This window comes from Sorex fumeus, unplaced genomic scaffold (assembly GCF_029834395.1).
Source record: "Sorex fumeus unplaced genomic scaffold, SorFum_2.1 ptg000038l, whole genome shotgun sequence".
NCBI lineage: Eukaryota > Metazoa > Chordata > Mammalia > Eulipotyphla > Soricidae > Sorex > Sorex fumeus.
In genome coordinates, this window is record NW_026606095.1 from 2,862,856 (window position 1) to 2,874,670 (window position 11,815).

The window sequence follows — 11,815 nt, forward strand, 5'->3', positions numbered from 1 at the left end:
ACAAACCAACAGAATTGAAAGTTCAGAAATTAAATCCCAAGATTTATGAACAATGTCTGAAAAAGGAGTTCAATAAACAAAACCCTCTTTTACAAATGGTTTTGGGAAAAGTGGACAACCACATGTCAAAAAAAAAAAAAAAGAAATTAGAGCCATATCTCACACCACTCACAAAATTGAACTCAAAGCAGATAAAAGACATCAAGATTAGACCAGAATCCTGAAAGGAAATTGATAAAATATATAGCCAGAACTCTCCAGGAAATTGACTCCGAGAAGCTTTCTATGAGCTAGTAATAGAGGCAAATATAGCTGCTCCCCTCCCCCAAGAAAGCAGAACTTATGAATGAATTCATGTCTACCTCATGCAAAGCATATTACTTACACACTGTACTATTGCTCTAGATCCTTGGTTCATGTTTGGATAATTTTTTTTTTCGTTTTGGATACCTGGATGTTCTCAGAGCTTATTCCTATCTCTGTGCTCACTAATCACTCCTAGTGGTGTTCCGGTAAAGTATGTGACGCTGGAGATCAAATTTGTGTTAGTTGCATACAAGGCAAGAGTCTTACCCATTGTACTATCTCTGGTCTTTGGGTGATCTTGGTTTAAATTTCAATATAATTTATCATTATCATTTATAATTTATCATTCTCGGAAGAGAACAGCACAGAGTCTCCTGCCTCTGCACCTGATTGTCCTCACCAGGGCCCCCTTGGAGGAGGGTGGGTTGAATTTCCCTCCCCAGCTAAGCAGAGCCCTGGCATCTGAAGACCTCTGGTTCCAGCCAAGCCATGCTTAAGACCACTCTCCACATGTTTGGACGAGCCTCATGCATGAGGGAACTGCCAGAGGAACCCAGGTGTGCAGGACCCCGGGGCGTAGATCTCCAAGCCTGCTTGTATTGGGACTGGGGCCTCCTCCACCCAGATCCCCCACCTTCCAGTATGTAGGCGTTATACCCACCAACTGCCTGGCACCGTGTAATCCCATCAATGGCCAAGACCCAGAGACTATAAAACCCTGCTCCCAGACGGCCGCACTACATCTTCTTATCTAGTTCTTACTCTGGAGAAACTGGCAGGCTACCAAAAGTATCCTGCCCACACGGCAGAGTCTGGCAAACTTCCCGTGGCATATTTAATATGCCAAAAACCAATAACAATGATGGATCTCATTCTTTTGACCATAAAAGAGCCTCGAATGTGGCACTTTCTTTTATTTTTTATTTTTTATTTATTTATTTTTATTAGTTGAGACATCATGAGGTACTGTTGCAGATTTACAAAGTTTTGTGCTTGGGTTTCAATTATACAATGATCAAATACCCATCCCTCCACCAGTGCCCATTTCCCACCATCACGGATCCCAGTATCCCTCCCACCCCCCCAAACTCCCTATCCTACCCTGCCTCTGTGGCAGGGCATTCCCTTTTGTTCTCTCTCTCTCTTATTGGGTGTTGTGATTTGCAAAAGAGGCAACGGGTGACGATCATGTTTGGTCTATAGTATACTTTCAGCATGCTTCTCCCATCCTGGGAGGATCCTTCCAACACCTTTATTTGGTGTTCCCTTCTCTATCTGATCTCCCTTTTCCCTTAGCATGTGTGGTTGGCCTCCAAGCCATAGAGTAAAATTCCTGGTACTAATCTAAGCCATTCTTGGGTGTTAGTCTCCTATTTTGTTACTTTATGTTCCCCAGATGAATGCAATCTTTCTATGTCTATCCCTTTCTTTCTGAATCATTTCACTTAGCATGATACTTTCCATGTAGTACCACTTGTATGTAAATTTTGTGACTTCGTCTTTTCTAACAGCTACATAGTACTCCACTGTGTAAATGTACCAAAGTCTCTTTAGGATGATGGAGACGTTACTGAGGCCTGCTTGGGGCAATCGATGAACAACAGGATGACAGTGATACAGTGATTATCATTAGATGCAAGTTTTAATGTCTTGCAAGACATCTCAAACATGTTCTAATTTTTCTACTTCTTTGAAATAGAATTCATACAAATTTAGTCAGGGAAGTGGTATGGGATCAAAAGCAGAGAATTACCAAAAATGAACAAACAAGGATATGTAAAACTCTTGGTACGTTAAATAAAGGACATATTCAGTCACAGTGGACTATTGGATTGGTGTCAAGAAGAAATAATTAAATAACAGCTTGGAAAATGGGAAGAACCAGTTTGTAAATGGTGTTCACTCTTGGTTGAGCTACTGAATTTGCTCTGAGACACTGGAATCTGACCCTATTTGCAACACAATATCTAGCTGCATTGTAGAAAAGTAACTGAGTTAATATAGTGGAGATTTAAAATAGGCAGAACAAATGAGAAGTAGTAGAATATAGGAAGGATAATTTTAATATCAATTAATTATAGTTATTTCTAACCTCTATTCAGCCTGATATACATTATCACACTTAAATCTCATCATACACATGTAATTAAAGTTACTATTTCCATTTTACAGGTGAGAAAACTAAATTGGAATTCAGAGAAATTAAGTAACTTCTTTTAAGGTTATATGGTCATAACTGTAGTATCTAAGTATTCTTCTAAATTGATTCAGTGAAAATTTTACAGAAGTATTATTACTATATATCCACAAATATTCACAAAATTTACTAATAGGAAATTGGTATATTCTTTGCTTTTATTAACCCCACTTTGTAGACCACATATAGATGGTCAATTGTCTTAGGCATTGCTTGAAACTTAAATTGACAACAAACCTCATACATTAATAGATGCTAAATTTTGGCCCCTGAAACAACTGAGTTTTACACTCTACATGGAATTTTCACCATCAAACCAAACACAATTTATAGTGTCATCTGCATACATATAATCCTGAGTTGATTTTCACTTATTTTTACAGATGTCTTATACTTAGAGATGATGGACTTTAAGACTTCTCCTAGTGAAAATTAAGTTCATCCACTTACATTATAAATGAGAAAAAATTTGCATAGAGCAGTATAGCAACATAACTCCTCAAATTATAAGCAAAACACATGAGGAACTAAAAGAGTAGAACTCAGGTTTCTACTTCTAGTGCATTTTCTTCACATACAAAGGCTACATTGATAGTGACTGATTATGCAAATTTCTTAAGAATCCAGATAGCATATTACCCACTTGTTAATGTGATTGGCTGTAGAATTATTTAGTAAATTTTACATAATTATGTTAATTATTTATGATAGTGATTTGCAACTCTGTTTCCATTAGAATCACTTAGGGACACTTAAAAATACTAAAGCCCAGGTTCTCATTTGCAGAATTTAAAAAAAAACTGGAATGGGCAATTAGGCATTCATATTTTTTAAAAGCTCAGGTGATTTTAATGTGCAGTCAGGATTAAGATTTCTGATTAAGACTTATTCTGATTTAGTGCCTGTCATAAAGTAATTAGGAAATATACAGAGTTGCAAGTATCATGTCTGAAATTATTATAAAATTATTTTGACCCACATTGTGTAAATAAAATATACTATTTATATGTATGTGTATACATATATATGTACAATTTGAGAAGTGTAACTCAAAAGAATAATCTAATAAACAGCTATATTTTTAATCTACTTTCTAACACACAATTAAAGGTACTTGAAAATGAACAAATAAAACCCCAATGCAAATTTTTCCATTCTCTATGAAAAGTAAAAGAAAATCTATGACCCAGAAATTCTATTTCTAGTTAGCTAGGGTTTGGTGCTTTCACCACCACGGCCCGGGTTTGATTCCCATTCAGGGAAGCTTAACGTGGTTATATGTACAACAGAATATATCATTAAGCCATAAGAAAAAATAAAATCTTGCCTCTTGTCTTTATGGCAACATGGATAAATCTGGAGAAGGTCATGCTATCTGAAATAAATCAGAACTGGAGGTGGAGAGATAATACTTTGGGTAAGGTGCTAGCCTTGCAAGTGGTCAACTCGACTTCAGTTTTGGGCATAGTACTGCATACTCTGAGCAAGTATGACCCCTGAGCACTGATCCAGAAACAATCCTGTGCATGCTGAACGTGTCCCACTACACACACCAAAAAAAAAAATAGAGGAAAGATATCAGAAAAAGAAAAGGCATAAAGAAGATGATATTACTTATATGTGAAATTTATACATATCACTTAATAACTTAATAGACATATATAGAGACATATAAAAACCGAATAAAAATAACCCCCTGGACTCAGATTGCAGAGCTGTGGTTACTGAAGCTGGAAGGGGACTCAACAGATTGTAGTGTTGTTACTTTGGTAGTGGTTGTGGTGTGATAATACATAGAATAGTCTGAAATTGCAGTCCTAATAACATAGTCGTATAAATAAATGTTACTGCAATAAGAGTAATTTTGTGTTTTTAAGTCAGACCATTTCAAATCTTGGGGGAAAAGGACAGGTATTTAATTAAGGAAATGGTTAACAATTTGGAAAATAAATACCACCATATCATATGTTATATCAAGTTATATTCCAGACATTTTATATTAAATGTAGAAGTGATACTATTAGATAATTTAGATAGTGAAGGAAGTAGTGAAAGTGTAATAGTAATTATGTAGGCATTATTTGGTATATTATCCAAAATGTGTAAGGAGAGGAAACTTAAGAATGTTTGCAACCAGCTTTCAAAGGTCATGCAAAGTTTCCTTTCTTATTTTATGAACTGGGAGTATAGCTCAGTGGTAGAACTCTTTTTTTTAAATTTTTATTAGCGAAACACCATGAGGTACAGTTGTAGATTTACAATGTTTTGTGCTTGGGTTTCGATTATACAGTGATCAAATACCCATCCCTCCACAAGTGCCCATTTTCCACCACCATGAATAATATCCCTCCCACCTCCCTCCCCCCATTCCACCCTGCCTCTGTGGCAGGGCATTCATTCCCTTTTGTTCTCTCTCTTCTTTTGGGTGTTGTGGTCTGCAAAAGAGGCATTGAGTGGCAAACATGTTCAGTCCATAGTCTACTTTCAAAATTCATCTCCCCTCCTGGGAGGATCCTCCAAACAGTGGTAGAATTCTTGCCTTGTATATATGAATCCTTGGGCTTAATCCTTGGTACCACAAATAAATTTATGAACAAAGATTTATTTTATCAAGCAGTGCGTAAAAATACTGATATTTTTTATAGAAAAATGGGAAAGGCCAATAAACCTGCAATATACAGCTAGACATGATGTGTACTAAATGTCAAAATGTTTGACATAAACTCTTATATGTTTAGAAAATGGAATTAAAGTTAGAAAAGACAGTAGGGGGATGCAGGGTCAAGATGGTACATAAGAACTCCCTGTGAACTGCACTGGGTCAAACAAAGGTATAATAAGAGAGCACCAAAGGATTCACTGAGTGATGCTAAGGAGAGGGTGATATTAATCAGTGAAGAGCCCTGAGTGAGTTTCTGCAAGATCCGTTGTGCAAAGTGATAGGGCTGGGAGTTTGGTGGAAAAAACAAGCTGGCACTGTGAAAAGCTGCAATGGAGTCCAACTGCCTAAGATGTTTGCTTTAGTTTCATAGTAAATGGCAAAAACTATATTGGGGGAAGTTCCTTCTCTCCTCGTTTTATTGAGAGTTTTAATAATGCATGTGGATTGGTGTGGATATTAACCCTAAGTGCTTTAGGCTTCTTTAGTTAATTGCCCCTTCTCCTCCGCCCCCAGGGAAGCTTACAGTGCTCTTATGAGTAACTCGAATCCCCTCAGTTATCTTTAACCTTTCCTTTGTGCTTTACTTCTCATTGTCACAATTCCCAAAAGCAGGTTTTGTTACTTATAAGTCACACCTCTGGTAACTCTGGATTTTGTATTTGTAGTGAATTATTCACTTTTCTATTCCCCCTGTAACTTTTTTATATTTTACTATAAGGCAATGTTCTTAAACACAGAAAGACAGTTAATGCTCTGCTCCTAATATCTGGGTGTTTATTGACTCAAGCATATGTACTTCTAGGAATCTATCACAGTTATTTGATTCAAGCTTCGGTTGCCGTAGTTCCCAACATCCCAAAAAGGCTCCTCACCGTGGGACTCGGATGGAACTGAGATGAGTGGCAAAACTATCCCGACATCAAAATGGGACAGTCTAGAAACCATAAAAGCACCGTCTTGATGCAAGCCATTATACCTTAAGAGACAGGACCCCTGTTGGGAAGAAAAAGATGAACTGGCCTGAGGACTTAGTCTGGGATTTATGGTAATAGTCTTGCTATTACTTTTGGAACCTATATCTCTTTTGTGTTTATTCAAATAACTGCAAGCATTAATAAGAAGTATACTTAATTGTTTAGTATTTACCAGTAGCAAGGGAAAGAGAAAAACAATATAGATGTCCCTGGGAGACAGATTATCTCCTTGAGTTAATCTGCACAAGAGAATTGTCTCTATTGAAATGCTTTACCTCGGTAAATGATCAGTCACACCTATGTGCAGTCCTATACCTTGAACCACTCAGATGTTCCGTAAGTACTAAACAGCTCTGCATTAAATGGGAAATTTTTACCATTACTCTGTGGTCCTCCATCTCTGTTCCTCTGCTGGGGAGGTTGGGCAGATGGTTCTTGGCCACTGAATACGTTGTGCACCACCCCTGAACTCACATGTTGGATCTTATTAAATGCCTTCTCTGAGTCTGTTGATATGATCGCATGGTTTCTATTTTTTCTGGTATAAAATAGTGTATTATGTTAATTGAATTGCATCTATTAAACTATAGTTGTATCTCTGGGATAAATCCCACTTGATCATCGTTTATGATTTTTCCATATATTATTAAATTCAGTTTGTTATTTTTTTAAGGATCTTACATTTATATTCATCAATGATATAGGCATATACTTTCTCTTTTCAGTGGTATCTCTGTTTGCTTTCGGTATCAAGGCACTATTTATGTCATAGAAACTCTTTTGGAGGTTTCCTATCTCTTCAACTTTCTGGAAAAGTTGAAAAAGGATTGGAAGTAAGTATTAAAAGGTTTGGAGTACTTGTAAATATTTACAAGGAAAAAAAATCAATCCCATAAAAAATGGGGAGAAAAGAGGAAGAGACACTTGCTCAGAGAAGACATATAGATGACTAACAGGGATATTAAAAAAATGCTCTGTATCAGTTATCATCAGGGAAATTCAAATCTAAACAATGAGGTATCACCTCACACATTACAAAGACCAAACACAACAAGTGTGGGTGTGGATGTGGGGCTAGAGAGGTATGTACATGCAGCAGAATTCTACTCAGATTAAGAAAAGGCAAAATCATTCAGTCTGCTGTTGTGTATGGATGGAACTGGATGATATTATGTTGAGTGAAGCCATCCAGAATGAGAGAGAGAGATACATAATGATCTTTCTAAAATATGTGGGAGATAGAGAAACACTACTATCTCTGGGTCATGGCCCTTAATGAGTGTGCCAGAGACAGTTTGTGGACATGACTGCCAGGATCCCTGAAGAAAAGAGAGGTGTGGGGAGATCACTCATTCGTGTCTTTGTGAGAGCCTGGAGATTTTGGTCCCAAACCCTGCAAACCTGAGTGTTTCAGCAGATTCATTCCTTGGATGAGGCTTGTTCGAGTCTGTGGAGATTAGCCTTGAGCATGGCAAGCGATTGAGTACTGGGAGTTTTGGCCACTTGTGCTGTGTTTAGGAAGATAGGGGACTCATCCGTCCCCCTCTCGGGTGCTCTGGATACGAGATTCAGCCTGGCATGGGATCTGGAGGCATCTCTGCAGATTGTTGATCTCTTCTGAGATTTATTTGTGAGTCTCTCTGCATTTTTGTGAGTTCCAAATTGTTATAATAAAAGTATACTTCTAAGTTTACAAAAAGTTTTCTACTATTAAAAATAAAAGTTCCGTTTAAAATTATTTTCAGATTGTATCATAAGCAGTATTTTTTTTGTTGGTTTGAAATTTTTATAATAAAACTATACTTCTAAATTTACAAAAAAAGGTTTCTACTATCGGAGTTGGAGCAATAGCACAGCGGATAGGGCATTTACCTTGCATGTGGCCAACATGAGTTCGATTCCCAGCATCCCTTATGGTTCCCTGAGTACCGCCAGGAGTAATTCTTGAGTGTAGAGCCAAGAGTACCCCTGAACATGGCTGGGTGTGACCCCCCCCCAAAAAGTTTTCTACTATTAAAAACAAAAGTTTTGTCTAAAACTATTTTCATATTGTTTCATAAGAACATGTGATTTCATGTACATATCTATAGATGTTTATCATCTTTTGGATATATTATAGGATTTTGGGTTACTAATATTCTTTTCTTTTACCTATAAGCATTTTTCCCTCAGTACCTATTGAATGGTCTAGGCAAAAGAACAGTAGATCAATTTATATTTCTTAATTGATACTAACAAGCTCATTTACAATTTTGCTCTGAAAAATGATTACTTTGGTAGTTTTTTTTAGTTCTAATGAGACTTACCACATGATCAAACTCAGCATAAGAAATGAGTCAACCAACGAAGCCCAAAAAAGTCACTTAAGGTGACCAACGTAAAAGATGGTTAATTACATGATACCTTAGACCTGTTTATTTGTATAAGGAGAAGCATCTCAGTATTTTAGGGTTTGTGTCAGTATTAATTAATTTTTACCAAATTGAAATGTATGGCCAATCATGTCAAAAAGTCATAAAGAGCGAGCCCAAACATAAGTACTATTTCAGAGAAAGCTATTTTTACAATCTTTGGGGAATCCAATCTTATGTAAGGAACTTAAGTAATTGTTTCAATTTAAGTTATTTTTAATTAAAAGCATCCTTTGCAGACAATAACTTTTGGGTCTACATCCTTCTGCCCTAGCCCATGGCTACAAATTTCTTTGTTTCCTTGTGAAAGCAAAAAAGAAAAAAAATTGGTTTAAAGCACTGATGGCCATGTTTTTGTTATCAAGCAGGCAAAACAAAATTTCAGTCACAAATTCTCTTTATCTTTTCTAGATTTAAAGCTATAAAGCTGGTGTGGCCCTTTCTGCCTTTTCCTCTGCGTCTGCAGGAAAGATTGCAGTCAACAACAGGTGGGGCCAGCAGAGGTCAAACACAGCAAGGCCACCCAAATTCTGCCTGCAGCTTAAGAATGGTGAGAACACACTTAAGAAGCCCTTCAAGATTTACTTCACACTCAGGAGCATAATGGGGAATGCCCTACGGCCCAGGGTCTTGCTTTGTTTGTGGATATGTAGAGTAGCGCTTGGCCTCTCTGCCCCAGAAGTGACCCTTGTGCACCATTCCTTTATTTAGAGAAACAAAATGAAAACCCTGGCAGCCAGACTTGAGGCACACGTTTATGGGGCTTGCATAATTGCCTGCACCTGCCTGGGAAAGAGATTTTTCAGCATTCCCTAGGCGTGCTGGAGAAATCCAACTTTGGTTCTACTGCTGCCTCTATACCTCCAGCATTTGAAAATAAGATTGGCCAATGGTTGCGCTGTAATTTTCCCCTTTGTTCTTTGGGATTTTGACGAAACTAGAATTTACCTAGTTGAGACAGAAGTCCCTCATTTCCAGGTGATGAAGAAAAAGAAAATATCAAATGGCTCTTTTTATATTACGTTTATTAGATACATTCTGAGAGTACATACAAGAAGACAATATCAGTAAACGCTTTTCAAAGCATTTAAAACACTCTTTCATAACCCCCCCTGCTGGGATTTTTAACCTCTGAGCTCACTCTGAGACCCCTTCCCCCTTCTCACTTCGGAGAGGCCTTTCTGTTCATTTTGTCTCCTCTTCAACGTTAGAATTGGTTGGTTAAATTCATCTCCTCTTCATTTAATTTACAGTGTCTTCATGTTTAAATGCTGATTTTATGAACATGTTTCCATCACAGTTGTGAAATCATTACTTTTATGAGCTGAACATATTTAACAGAGATTTACTGCTGACCTTTGTGGCGAATTGAGTGTTTTTGTTGTCAGAAACATTCTGTAATTGACACTGTTGTTACTGCCACCAGGATACCGGCTTCAAATGAGATATGTTTGGGGAAATATTTTTATTTATGCACATTAAATCAGACAGACGTCATTTAAAGTTGTGCAGCTTTGGACAAAACAAAGTCTGTTAAATCTTGTAACATGAGGCAAAATCTGTTTAAGACTAAGAAGTTTTATATTTTCTGGAGGTGATCCCTCCCACCCCCACACTGGCGCTTGTCATTTTATAATACAATTAGGGATCTGTACTACTTACATAACTATAATGTGACTACCATCAATCAAAGCTTAAGATGAATTGCACGTTCATCTTTCCACCCCCCCTTAGAAAACAATATTGTCTTTCAGAGTCAGATAGAAGAGCAAACATCACTTAAACTTAGATCTCCAGTCTCCAGGGAGATGTTTTGAGTTCTCTGTATGTCAAAGATCTAGTAGAAAGTAGAAGAAAATTTGTCTCTCTCAGCTAGCTGACGAAAGTGGCAGAATGTTCAAAATATCTTCCAAGTTAATGACTATGTAGGCTGAGTCCTACCTTTATCCTGGAAAAGGTAATCAGAGTTCAAGTACCATGGAGAAACAGGGTGGAAAAGCCAGATTCATAAAGATGACAAGTTTATTTTCTAATCCATTTTAGACAACACTTGCCTCTACTTGGTTATGATCATTCCAGTGTGTACTCAGTAGTATATTTCCTATTGTATACTAGAACAACTTGGCTAAATAAAAAAATAATTATCTACAATAATGAGTCAATTGTCTATGTGCATCAGAAATGAACATTTAAATTCCTGTGATGGGCAATTCATTTTCTTCCTTTCTATTAGGAATTTTTTTTTACTGTTAATAAAATGCTTTGATAAACTGTTGTTATTTCAACATAGTTATAAAATAGTTTTATTGAAGTACAAAGGTTCATGAAATACATTTTGAAGTAAAGTAACTTAGCTATATGTTTATATTGATTTTTCTTTATCAATAAGATACAATGATTTTGCTCTTCACAATCCAAACATTGAGTGATACTATTTCATGCTTTCAAGCACAGGGAACAGGTTTAAATCAGTTATTATAAAGTCTATGTTAAGTAATTTTTAATTTGCATTTTCTGATTAGAAAAAAGAAGAGTACATTACTCTGCCCTTTCATTAATCTATCAAAGTGCTCTTCTTCTAAAAATACTCTCACTGTTCTGATTTTGTAATAATCAGGAAAATATGAATATTCTCTATAATGATATCATGTCTGTCCTGGACTTAGTTCTTTCCTAGGTCTGGTCTTCAGATGTCACTGTCACTGTCCTCCCGTTGTTCATCAATTTGCTTGAGCGGGCCCAGTAACATCTCCATTGGAGACTTTTTTTGTTGTTACTATGTTTGGCATATCGAATACATCACGGGTAGCTTTCTAGGCTCTGCCTGCTGTGCGGGCGAGATGCTCTTGGTAGCTGGCCGGGCTCTCCAAGAGGGGCAAAGGAATCGAACTTGGGTCGGCCATGTTGGCTGCATGCAAGGCAAATGCCCTACTGCTGTGCTGTCGCTCCAGCCCATTTTGGTCTTCAGATGCTGATGATAAATCAAGATGTGACTCTAGGAAGATAGCTGCTGCTAATATGAAGATTACTAGTTTCCATTAAATGGATTGTAAAATAAAAAAAAAAATCAAAGTGTTCTTCTTTTTTTTCCCTTCTCATGGTTATTTAAAAAATACACTCTTAGGGCTTTGGCATGGTAACACAGTGGGAAGGGTGTTTGCCTTAATGGGCCAATCCTGGTTCAGTACCCAGAATCCCATATGGTCCCCTCAGATGCCAGGAATAGTAATACTCTCTGAGCCACTCTTGCCAGGAGCAAGTCTTG

The 11,815-nt window shown here is 37.1% G+C and overlaps 1 pseudogene; it reads left to right on the forward strand.

Moving 5' to 3' along the window:
- Nucleotides 1-11,128: 11,128 nt before the first annotated feature.
- Nucleotides 11,129-11,249, forward strand: LOC130028066 (uncharacterized; annotated as a pseudogene).
- Nucleotides 11,250-11,815: the final 566 nt, after the last annotated feature.